Source organism: Lemur catta, chromosome 23 (genome assembly GCF_020740605.2).
Source record: "Lemur catta isolate mLemCat1 chromosome 23, mLemCat1.pri, whole genome shotgun sequence".
Taxonomy (NCBI): domain Eukaryota; kingdom Metazoa; phylum Chordata; class Mammalia; order Primates; family Lemuridae; genus Lemur; species Lemur catta.
Window position 1 is genome coordinate 26,787,517 of NC_059150.1, and position 11,747 is coordinate 26,799,263.

Genomic DNA, 11,747 nt, shown 5'->3' on the forward strand with positions numbered 1-11,747 from the left:
TGTTCATCTCATTTGCCCACTTTTTTTAAGATTCATAAAACTTTAACACAAAAAAATATACAATTTCTCAGGTTCATTATTGGATGCCTGTTAGACACTTTATAAAATATTCATGTAGACATTAAAATCCTAACGTTCCTAAATTTGGTTATACCATGATATTAAAAAATAATATTTCACATATATATTTACCAGTTTCATATGAAAATATATTCTCCATAAAGCATAACAATAATTTGCATTTTATAAAATATAGTAATATAAATTTGAGGAAACAAATTGACATCTTTGTGATAAATTCCCAGTTTCATAATAAAGATAGATTAAAATAATTTAGTTGAATTTCATCAGAATTAGTTCAAAGTACAATTTCAGAATTACTATCTGGAAATGAAAGAATATCAAGACCATCTTTCAGTATTATTTTTAAATTACTCGTGTAGGGTTTTGATTTGTTTAGCTACTACATGCACGCTGAAGCTGAGACTATTTCCAAGCAGGCGATGATGCTGTTTCACTGTTTTCTTCTCAGGAAATCCGAACACTGGAGGAAATCCAAGGAGATTTGTTATTTCTTTAAGAGTGAAATATCGTAGTTTAAACGTTAGCAACTTTGTTATCTTTTCTTCTTGTGACAAATTGGTGAGAGATTTGTAGCTATTCTCAGTCTGCACATCCTCTGCGGTCTGCAGCACAGATCCTGTCCCGTCTACGTAGCTTCCAAAACCTTTGGTGAAGCACAGACCTTCAAGTAGGTTGAACAATGTCTAATAAAAGAGCGTATTGCAGCAATGACTTTGGAGGTAAAAAGTACTGATGCGTGTCAATGTCATCTTCAAGAAAATTTTTTAGCATTTGCACAGAGAAATCACTGTCGTTATGATTTTTCCTTTCAATTTCTTCCACAGTTTCAAGCTTAAAAAGAATGGCATCTTTTCCAGAACATTGTGTGCTCCTATCAAAGCAAATATTTGGTTCAATTATTTCTTTAATTTCATTTTCTGCTTCTATCACATATTTTTGTGAGTGTTTACATTCAATGTTGGGGAACTCCATGGGTACCTGGCCAGGGACTTGAAAAGGTAATGGTTCTGACTGAAGCTCTGCGATGAGGAAATACCGTAGCCTTGAATTTGGAATGCCAAGAGCGGTTGGAGATAATAGAAGCTCTTGGTACTGAAAGCCGCAATTTTCCATTGTTTCTATCAATAGGTCTCTTGTAGAAGATACTTCAAAACCTCTAACAGTTTCTAAAGGAATATAATCACTAAAGGATTATATTTCTAAAGGAATGTAATCACTTCAGTGATTTCTGTCATCTTGGGAGAATATCTAGAATATATAAACAGCTATTCGTCCTTGGATCGGTCCTATCACCCTGCAGGCCGATTCTTGCGAATGGCTGGCATGGAGGGCTCATTCAACTCACATTGCAAGATAAGCTGTCAAACTCTTCTAGGGTAACGCCTTCAATCGTCTTGGCCAGTCACTGTGTCCGAGGCAAACTATGCTCGTGTACTTCATTAGCAACGGTGTTTACGTCAATGGCAGCGTCCGCTTGGGGGGACGCCCTGCTTTCCCTCAGAGCGTGGTCTGACAGCAATGCCACCCATGCCAGTGGTAGATTCTGGGTATTAGTCCTTGGTCAGATGCATAGTTTGTGAATATTTCTGGGAAGAACACACCAAAGCCTGCACTCCCCAATTACAAACTATTCACTGAAATAGTCTCTTTCCTCCAAATTATTATACTTTTCAGAGAATTTTTGTTAGAAGACAAGCTCAGTTATAGAATATCTGATTATCTTCTAAGAGGGACAGTTTAGACCTAAGTTATAAGAAATTTGCACGACCCCTTTCTGCAACAAATGGCTCTCTAAGTTCAAGGCTGCAATTTAACAATGTGTTAAGCAGGTGGCCTGCTTCAGGAGATGCAAATTTACCTACAGATGCCTTGCCAAAAGGGTTTCCAATCCTCACCAAACCCTAAAATCTAAAAGTATTAGTTGAAAAGTATTCCCAAAAAAATAGTGTCCTAGAAACTAAAGCTTCTGAGATTACTCAAATTCCTAAGCACATACTTCCGTATTAGGATATCCCTGATCCAAAAAGTACATCTCATTCTCTGTGCCATCTCTCACATTCTGTTCCTGTTTGTTGCTGTGGCCTGTCAGGCTGGCGTCTCACTAGTGCGTAAGTGAGAGCAACGCCAGCAGACCAGCATTTCAAGCCCAGAGGTGGTGGAATTTATAAATCTAGAAGGTTTTTCAGGCCCCAAGATGTTAAGAAAGAAAGAAGAGACCTGGGGAAAATATTCTGAATGCATTACTGTTGGTTATGATGCTTTTGTTTAGAAATACCAGCGAATCCAATTCAAATTTTGGCTCAAACCAAAATAAATAAATAAATAAATATAAAAAATAAAGAAAAAAGTACATTTACAGAATTGGTGTTGCCTTCGGTCGTGATTTGATGCAGAAGGCCCCAAGCATCTCCCTCCCTGTGTTCTCTTAGCTCTGCCCTCCTCCTGTGTCCTGTCTGGATTTCCTCACAACAGGAAAATGGGAAGCCGTTCCAGACCTCACGTTCTCATGCCACATTTTTAAGAAATGGGAAGATCTCACCCCGTCAGTGTTTCAAAAAAGGGTGGGGTTGTGCAGAGTTTGGCCAAACGTAAGACATTTTCCCCCAAATTAAGAATCATCTGTAAAATACGAAGCTCGATGCTCCAAATGTCTGAGCAACAGCTGAAGGGCTGTGTTGAGGCGTGTTGCTACAAATTGTGACAGTAGGAAACATTTACCTAAACGGTTTTGAGTTCCCTAAAATTTTTGAGTCTCTAATTTTATATACTCACACTCAATGGTTATTATAAACTTCCAGCAAATTCAAAAGGAAAGGAGAATATAAATAATAGCCTTTAAGAAAAGCGGAATATTATAGCTTGTTCAGTCCAAATATACTGTATTTTGTTTCTTCCTTCTCAATTCATTAATATTAAATTATCTATATTTTACAAATATGGTAAACAATGGCATTATGTATTTTTTTCTTTAATTCCATTTCCTGGTGATGAGAGGCAATATGTATTGATGGTAATTTTTTTTTTTTTTTTGAGACAGAGTCTCACTCTGTCATCTGGGTTAGAGTGCCATGGTGTCAGCCTAGCTCACAGCAACCTCAGACTCCTGGGCTCAAGCAATCCTACTGCCTCAGTCTCCCAAGTAGCCAGGACTACAGGCATGTGCTGCCATGCCTGGCTGATTTTTTCTGTTTTTAGTATTTTTAGTGGAGATGGAGTTTCACTCTTGCTCAGGCTGGTCTCAATCTCCTGACCACAAGTGATCCTCCCACCTCAGCCTCCCAGAGTGCTAGGATTACAGGCATGAGCCACCTCATACAGACATTGACAGTAATTTATACACCACCATTTTTCATTATTTCTAATTTAATAAAATAAATTACACAGATGGGAATTTTAAGTTACTTTTTATTCCTTTTATGGTTCTTATAAATAAAGTTTTCCTTTTCTAAATAATTTATCAGTGTTAAATTATTAAATATGCAGTAATGCAATATTAAAGACTCATCATTCACAGCTTATTTCTTATAATTTACATGTGCTTTAAGGAAGAAACAGCCATGAAATAGGAATTTTTAAAAAGCTTTTTGAAAATAAAACATTTTTCCTAGGCCAGGCGCGGTGGCTCACGCCTGTAATCCTAGCCCTCTGGGAGGCCGAGGTGGGTGAATTGCTCGAGGTCAGGAGTTCGAGACCAGCTTGAGCGAGACCCCGTCTCTACTAAAAATAGAAATAAATTATCTGAACAACTAAAAATATATATATAGAAAAAATTAGCCGGGCATGGTGGCGCATGCCTTTAGTCCCAGCTACTCAGGAGGCTGAGGCAGGAGGATCGCTTAAGCCCAGGAGTTTGAGGTTGCTGTGAGCTAGGCTGACGCCATGGCACTCACTCTAGCCCAGGCAACACAGCGAGACTCTGTCTCAAAAAAAAGAAAAAAAAAAATTTTTCCTTACTCTTTGTTTAGTACTGTGCTATCTTTTCAAAAAATTATTATACAGAAGGAAAAAATTTCTAGAAATTGTTAAATTTTAAGTCACCCTAGTATTTTTACCAAAAAAAGGAAAAACTTTACAGATCATTTCATGAATATATTTTCTAACTTTTTTTCTACACGTTTGCCTAATATAACGCTTATGAGATTGAACGACGAAGAATTTGACTATACAAAAAATGCCTATGTATTAGTCATCAGTTTATGTCATGATAAAATCAATCCTATTATTTACTATGCTGTTAATTAGAGCCTTTTACTAGCTAGTACGTCTGCGTTTAGAAAACAAAATGATATCACTCTATGACATCTAGATTGGCCTCCTAGGTGTCCACGGAAGTATGTTCAAAATAGACTTAAACTATATCTTATTATGTTCTTGTTTTCTGTAAATTGCTGATCCCAGTAGTATACACCTCATATTTTTAAGCACAATCTCCTTCCTCAATCAAAAATACAAAACACATTTATTAAGCACAGAACACATACAAACTTCTTTTCTATGCATAAGAGAAATGCAAAAAAGTAAAATTTGTGGAAAGCTTTCAATGAGCTTATGAGCTAGTTGATGAAATAAGATATTTGTGAAGATAGAATTAAGAATACTGTAAAGGATTTTACAATGACAACTGAATGAGTAATGACAAGTAATAGTGAAATTATTTTTGACAAAATTATCCCCTATTTTTTTGGTCTTCTTATATCACTGATTTCCTTTTTTTTGTCAAACAAACTCAGAGAAGACATACTGTGCACATTGTCACTTTGCAGTGACTAGTGGTGCATCATTTATAGGACGTGCCTCTCGGCTACCCCCCGGCAGGTTCCAGGTGATCGCATTACTTACACTGTTGCACACCTTAGACGACAGAGTGGGATCCCGCTGAAGCATGGAAAGGAATTTTTCACTTGGCTTTGAATAATTGTGGTCAGTTCGTTGTGATTTTTTTCAGATGGGCACATTCTGTTCCAGTTTTATTTATATTAGAGGGACTTTGTTTTACTGCAGCTCCTCTCAGATTAAATTTATTTATTTTGTTTCATTTGCCCATGACGCATATGTTTGTTTAGAGGAGGGTCAGATCCAGCTGTTCTAAAATAGGGGCAACTCCTGCTGTAACACGATGTCCAATTAAAGCAAAAGCAATTAATACTTCTATATCAGATCTTGACATGTGAAAGATTTTTTTTTAATGTTTTCTTCTGCATTAAAGAGCAAAGTAGCAGTTTCTTTTAATGTGATAAGCACTGTTGCTAGAAAAGAAATTGATAGGTTATGGAACATCAATAATTGGTCAACACAGTTTAACTCTGACGAGTGTTGCTCTCACGCCTCAACTTCTCAGCTATTTCCATTGATTGTTCGAGTTGAATGTTTTAACTTGTCCTCTTATTATCACCCACTGTTAGAGATTGTAAATCCTGGCTCCTTTCTTACTAAACATGCCGTAATTCAAAAGCCCTAATAGCTGTTAAGAAACAAGGATACAGGCTGGGCACGGTGGCTCATACCTGTAACCTAGCACTCTGGGAGGCCCAGGTGGGAGGATCCCTTGAGCTCAGGAGTTCAAGACCAGCCTGAGCAAGAGCGAGACTCCAACTCTACAAAAAATAGAAAAATTAGCTGGGTGTGGTGACTTGCCTTGCGCCTGTAGTCCCAGCTACTTGGGAGCCTGAGGCAGGAGGATCTCTTGAGCCCAGGAGTTTGAGGTTGCTGTGAGCTATGATGATGCCACTGCACTCTAGCCCAAGCAACAGAGTGAGACAAGGATACAAACTAAGTATTAGAGATGAGCAAAGCACCTGAAAAGCAATCAATCAAAAGTGCAAATCTGAAAGACAGACATTGTATGGATTATGACAGTATATTAAAATGAGAAAGAGTGAAATTCTAATAAGCACAAATCCAAAGTAGTGATCACAAAAAAGTTCTAAGAAAATTAGCATTGAAAAGTAAAAATTAGTCAGTCTTGTGTTAAGATCCCCGATAATGATTTCAGTCTAGTATAAAGACTCTTCAAGGCATCATATCTTGATAGAAGATGCCTTAAAAATACTCAGTTTCCTTTGCTTATTCTCTATTCACCAAATTTCCCAACCACATTTTGTTCCTGAATAGGAAGTGCCAGGAAGAGAATATCCTGGATAGAACTGGCTCCCATAAGAGCCAATTTTAAATTCAAGTATTTGTGAATTTGTTTAGCGTAAATCAATTAAGAGTATCTGAAGTTTAAAACCCAGAGTGGGAACAAAAAGATACCAATTTATGATACTTGAGCCAGACTGCCAACCCTCCTCTTTCTTTACTGTCACCAGTGTCCTTTCTAAATACCTGCCAGTGAGCCATCTGGTATGCTTAAGTAGAATCTCGAAGAATGTGATGCGATGCTTATACATAAGTGGGCCTGGAGAGTTTTTATTGTTTATATTAAAGGCTCAGAAACACAGAAATTTAAAAGATTAAAAAGTTCCACTTCTGAAAATCAAAAGTAAAGTTATGAACTCTTAGAAGGGAATAAATATAAAAATTTTATATGCTTGTGTGTGAAGTGTGTAAAAATAAACAAGACATAGTTCTGTCCTTAGGAAGGCCACAGTCAGTTTGGGAAGATAAGACGCATGAATAAGAAGGTGACTAGCAAAGCAGTACACAATGCCAAAGTGAAGTGGGAAATCCATGTGGACTAGGGATGAGGGAACAAGGTAAGATGTGAGCAGGGTTTAGAGGAAAGGGGTGGGAAAATAAGTTAGAAAAAACCCAGGTAAGAATCCAGATGCACAAAGGGTGCTTGGAGAGAGTAAGCAGACATTTTGACTTCAGCAGAGAGTATATCTAAGATTCAGTGGAGGTAAAGTTAGAAAAGTAGGTTAGGGTGAGATTTTAAAAGATATCAGATGTAGTCATACCTCCATCCCCGCACTATTTGGAGAATGGACACGCCTGAGGCTCTGACTCAGGGGGATGGGCGGGACACGGACAATGTATATAACCCGAGTTTTTGTACCCCCATGAAGAGCTGAAATAAAAAAAAAAAGATATCAAATGTAAAGATGTCAAATTTAGCCCTTATCCACCTTGTAAACCTGTATTGGAGGACAGGAGCTATATCTTCTTTTGTTCTAGTAGTTTCTTGCTAGCCTAGCTCACTCCCTCTTATAGGGTAGGTACCGTGTGTGTGCATGTGTGTTGTGGTGTGTATGTGTGTGTGTGTGTGTGTATGTGTGTGTGTGTGTGTGTGTGTAAGATTGAGCTGGCTTCTACTGGAAATGTAAAACAATTAAAGGCACTGAACAGTGACATGGCACGAGAGAACAAAGTCTCAGGAAGATTTATCTACCTGTGCTAGATGCTGTAGGTGGGGGAAAGGCTGATGACCACTTGTGAATTAGGAAAGTTAACCCTGCTGTATATTTGTTTTATTAGAAATTAAGCACCTCTTACAGGTTTATTTCTAAAGGCCACCTGGTAGTTAGGTCAGCATGCACAGAGATACACGTTAATTAACCCACTGAATGACTGTGTGAACTCAAGTCGTACTAAACAAACATTATAATTATGATGCTTGTAATTATTATCAGCAGCAGCATCTAAGTTGCAGCCAAATATTTCTACCAAATTTAGAAAGTGTTAGGGCCTATATCCATGAGCTCTCAATTATAAGATCTCCCTGGAAAAAGAGAAGCAAAAATACTTTCACGTTTTCTGTGGGAGGTATCTTTTAAAATTTAAATTATTAGTATTGATACATCATAAAATGCTGAAACCATTTTTAATAAGTTCGGATGGGAGTTTAGGCTTAATCTAATGTGCACAGTACATGGAAAACTGAGATTCATAAGCAGGAGAAGAAAAGAAAGAAATACTTGAGATTAAAGCTGGTTTTATTGTTTTTATTTTTAATCACAATTGTACAAATAAATTTCACATATCAGCTTGGCTTTAGAATAAGAGTCACTCGGGATGTTGTGTGTCTTACAGTTTCGTTCTGTTCCTAGGAAGGATGCTGTGGCCCCTCAACGAACACTCTAATCCTCACATCATAAGCACAGCTGGATTCAAATGGAACCAGATTGCACTTGGGCACTGACCAAATAGGAGATTGAACAACAAGCTACACTGTGCCTCTGGGAGGACAAGAAGCCAAAAGGCGCATTTATCACCTCTGACTCACAGTGAGGCCTGCTTTCAAACGAGATTTTCCTCCCAAGCCCACTTTAAATAGTCAATGAGCAGGTGATTGGGAGGAGCCGGGACAGGAAGGCCTGGGAGTGCTGGGAGCCTGCGATGAGTCACTCCGTAATGATTTGAACACACCGCAGCGCAGCGTGCAGGATGATTTAACGTTGAAACGAGTCTTCCATAAATAACGTTTACCTTTGCCAATACGTAGATCTAGACGAGTGCGTGGGAGAAGGGAGCAGTCACCTACTTAGTGACTAGCTGAAGGGGTACAGAAGAATCAAAGATGAACATGAGGGTTGTGGTCTGAGCAAAAAATTCAACACGTTTCTGTCTGCGATACAAATCACCCCAGCGAATTGACCCATTACCACTTTATCAGGACACTATTAATATGTGCGAATTTAACTCACACAGAAACACTTAGAAGTCATTAGACCCCCAAAACATTTAATAATCCATTTACTGATTTGGCAAATACTTTTAACACCTGTCATTCTAGGTTCAAGGAGTAGAGAGGAGAATAAAATAAAGAGGCAGTACACAAAAGCGTCCCACATCGGTGGTGACTGGAAACGGGAAGAAGCACAAGCAGGCGGAGGCCGCGGCGGAGGAGAGGCCGGGTCGGAGGCCGCTCAGGAGAGGAGGCTCTGGGGACGGAGCCGGGCAGGAAACGAGCCCGCGCACGTGTCGGGGGAGAGAGGCGCGAGCGGGGACAGCACCGCCCAGCGGGCAGGACCGTCCGGATTGTCCCGCGGATGGCAGGTGGCTGCTGAGGCTGGGGGCGGGGGCAGTTTTCACAGGGGCCGGGAGGGAAGTCAAAGATTATACAGAACCTTTCGAGCTTTAGCGTTCACTCTCCATAGAAAGCCGTCGGCGGTGCTGGGTGGGGGAAGGATACATCTGAGAGGATCCCCGTGGTGCGTGAGCACGCGGAAGCGACAGTCACCGCAGCGATCAGACCGGCAGGCCATCTGGGCTGGAAGGAGGGAGAGAGCAGCTGAGGGATGAGAAGTTGCAATATATTTTCCAGAGAGACCTGCGAGGCTTGTTTGTGGCCTGGGGGGCATAGTAAGAAGCAAAGATGAACCGAAGGGTTTGGGTCGGAGCAGCTGAAAGGATGGAGTCCCCGTACGGAGACGGGAGACCTGGGGAGGAGTCGCAGCTGGGGGGTGCAGCCAAGAGCGCAGCGTGGGACATGCCACACGTGAGATGCGACACGTGAGATGCCTGCAGACACCTGGGTGGAAAACTCCAGTAGCCAGTTACATGTTGGCAGCTGCAGAGAGGTTGAAGGTGAACCTATAAACTGGGGAATCACCCACTTTTAGATGATATTTAAAGCTATGGGATTGGATGGGATAACATAAAGACCAAAAATAGGGAAAGAAAGTAAGGCTCTTTTTTTTGAGACAGAGTCTTGCTCCGTCGCCTGGGCTAGAGTGCAGTGGCATCAGCCTAGCTCACGGCAACCTCAAACTCCTGGGCTCCAGCGATCCTCCTGCCTCAGCCTCCCGAGTAGCTGGGACTACAGGTGCGAGCCACCATGCCCAGCTAATTTTTTCTATTTTTTAGTAGAGACGGGGTCTCGCTCTTGCTTAGACTGGTCTCAAACTCCTGATCTCAAGCAATCCTCCCGCCTGGGCCTCGCAGAGTGCTAGGATTACAGGCATGAGCCACCGCGCCAGGCGCTAAGGTTCTAATACTAAGACAAAACTTGAAAATTGGAAATATGAGGAGGAACCAACAAAGGAGGCTAAGAAAAAGTAGGCTAGTTAAGCAGAAGAATAATCGAGAATGAAAGGCGTCCTAGAAAACAAGTGAAAAAAGTTTCAAAAAAGGAGGAAGCAACTGTCACTGTTGTTGATTGATAAAGTAAACTGAGAACCAAGACTTCAACATTTGACTTGACAATGTGTAAACCATTAGCCACCTTGACAAAGGAAGTTTTTGTGGAGAGGCGGGAGGCAAGTAAGATGGGAACGGGTTAAGGGAGAATTGTAGGGGAAGAACCAGAGACAGAGGTAATAGACAACTCCTTTAAAGAGTTTAATTGTAAAAAGAAGAAAAATGGGATAGTCACTGGAGGGTGATGGGATTCAATGAAAAAATTGCTAAATTGTTTCAGCAGGTATATTTCCCGTAGGGGATCCAGCAAAGAGAGAGGAAAGAAAATAAGATAAAGGGAGACGATCGCAAGAGCTACATCCTTGATTACATGGGAGGGGTGAGACCCAGTGCACAATTAAAGAGGATGATTGCCTTAGATAAGAGCCCTGAGTGTAGTTCTTAATCATACTAATTGATCAGATCAGCAGCCTCTTTGAGTACTAATCATGAAGCTTCACTGAGCACTCTCTGTACCAGGCACTGTTTTCATCACTTTATATATACTTTGTCTCATCCTTAAAACAACTCTGAGTTAAATTGAGTTTATTTATTCATTTACTTAATCATTGAACAAATATTTAAGAAGAGCCTACTGTATTCTAAGCACTATATTAGCTATTGGGGAATAAAAAGTTAACAATAAAATTGTCAGGTAAGAGTTGTGAAATGTTCATGATATACCAGGCTTTTTGCTAATTACTCTATATTTATAGGGCACAGTGGCTCACATCTGTAATCCCAGGACTTTGGGAGGCCGAGGCAGGAGGATTGCTTGAGGCCAGGAGTTCAAGACTATATGTTTATAGACTCATTTACTTCCCACACCAACTCTGGGAGGTTAGTATTATTGTCCACATCTTATAGCTTAGAAAACTGAGGTTGAGAGAAGTTAAGTAACACTCAGGTGAATGCATCTGTGATCCCAGCTCAGACTGTGTGACTCTCCTATGTTACCTTCATATTCTGGGACTGCCCCCTATCCAGTGGTCCCCAACCCTTTTGGCACCAGGGGCCGGTTTCATGGAAGACAGTTTCTCCACAGACCAGGGATGGGGCAGTGGAGGGAGGGTGTGGCGTGGAGCTCAGAGGGTGATGCGACACTGTTCCTAACAGGCCATGGACTGGCTGGGGGCTTGGGGACCGCAGTACAAGATAATCCTTTATGTTTGCATTGTGGAGACAGGCAAACATGTTAACAAGAAAGAAAGAAGGAAGGACAGAGAAAAAGAAAGAACGAAGAAAACGAATGAATTGAAACATAGCACCTAGGTGCAAAGCTGATGAGAACTGAGGAAAATAAGGACAGAGAGGCTTCTGTTAGATTTGGCTATGTGGAAGTCACTAAGGAATACGACAAAGTCTTTAGGAAGGTGAGGGAGGGGTTGCAGAGTGTGTGGGAGGCGAGGAGAGGAAGGAAGTATGTGATTATGAAAGGGAGCTGAGAAATGGAGAGAGGTGTACGCAAGTGAGGGCTTTTTCAACACAGGAGATGTTAAATCCTGTGGGTAGGCAGGTAGAAATGACTCAGTAGAGAGGAGCATCATCTTTTGTAGACAATAGTCAAAGGAGAACACTGTGTAAGCTCCTAAAGAAAGTCGGAG

General features: G+C 40.6%; 1 pseudogene; it reads right to left on the reverse strand.

Moving 5' to 3' along the window:
• Positions 1-431: 431 nt before the first annotated feature.
• On the reverse strand, positions 432-6,423 carry LOC123626872 (annotated as a pseudogene).
• Between the last annotated feature and the right edge of the window lie 5,324 nt (positions 6,424-11,747).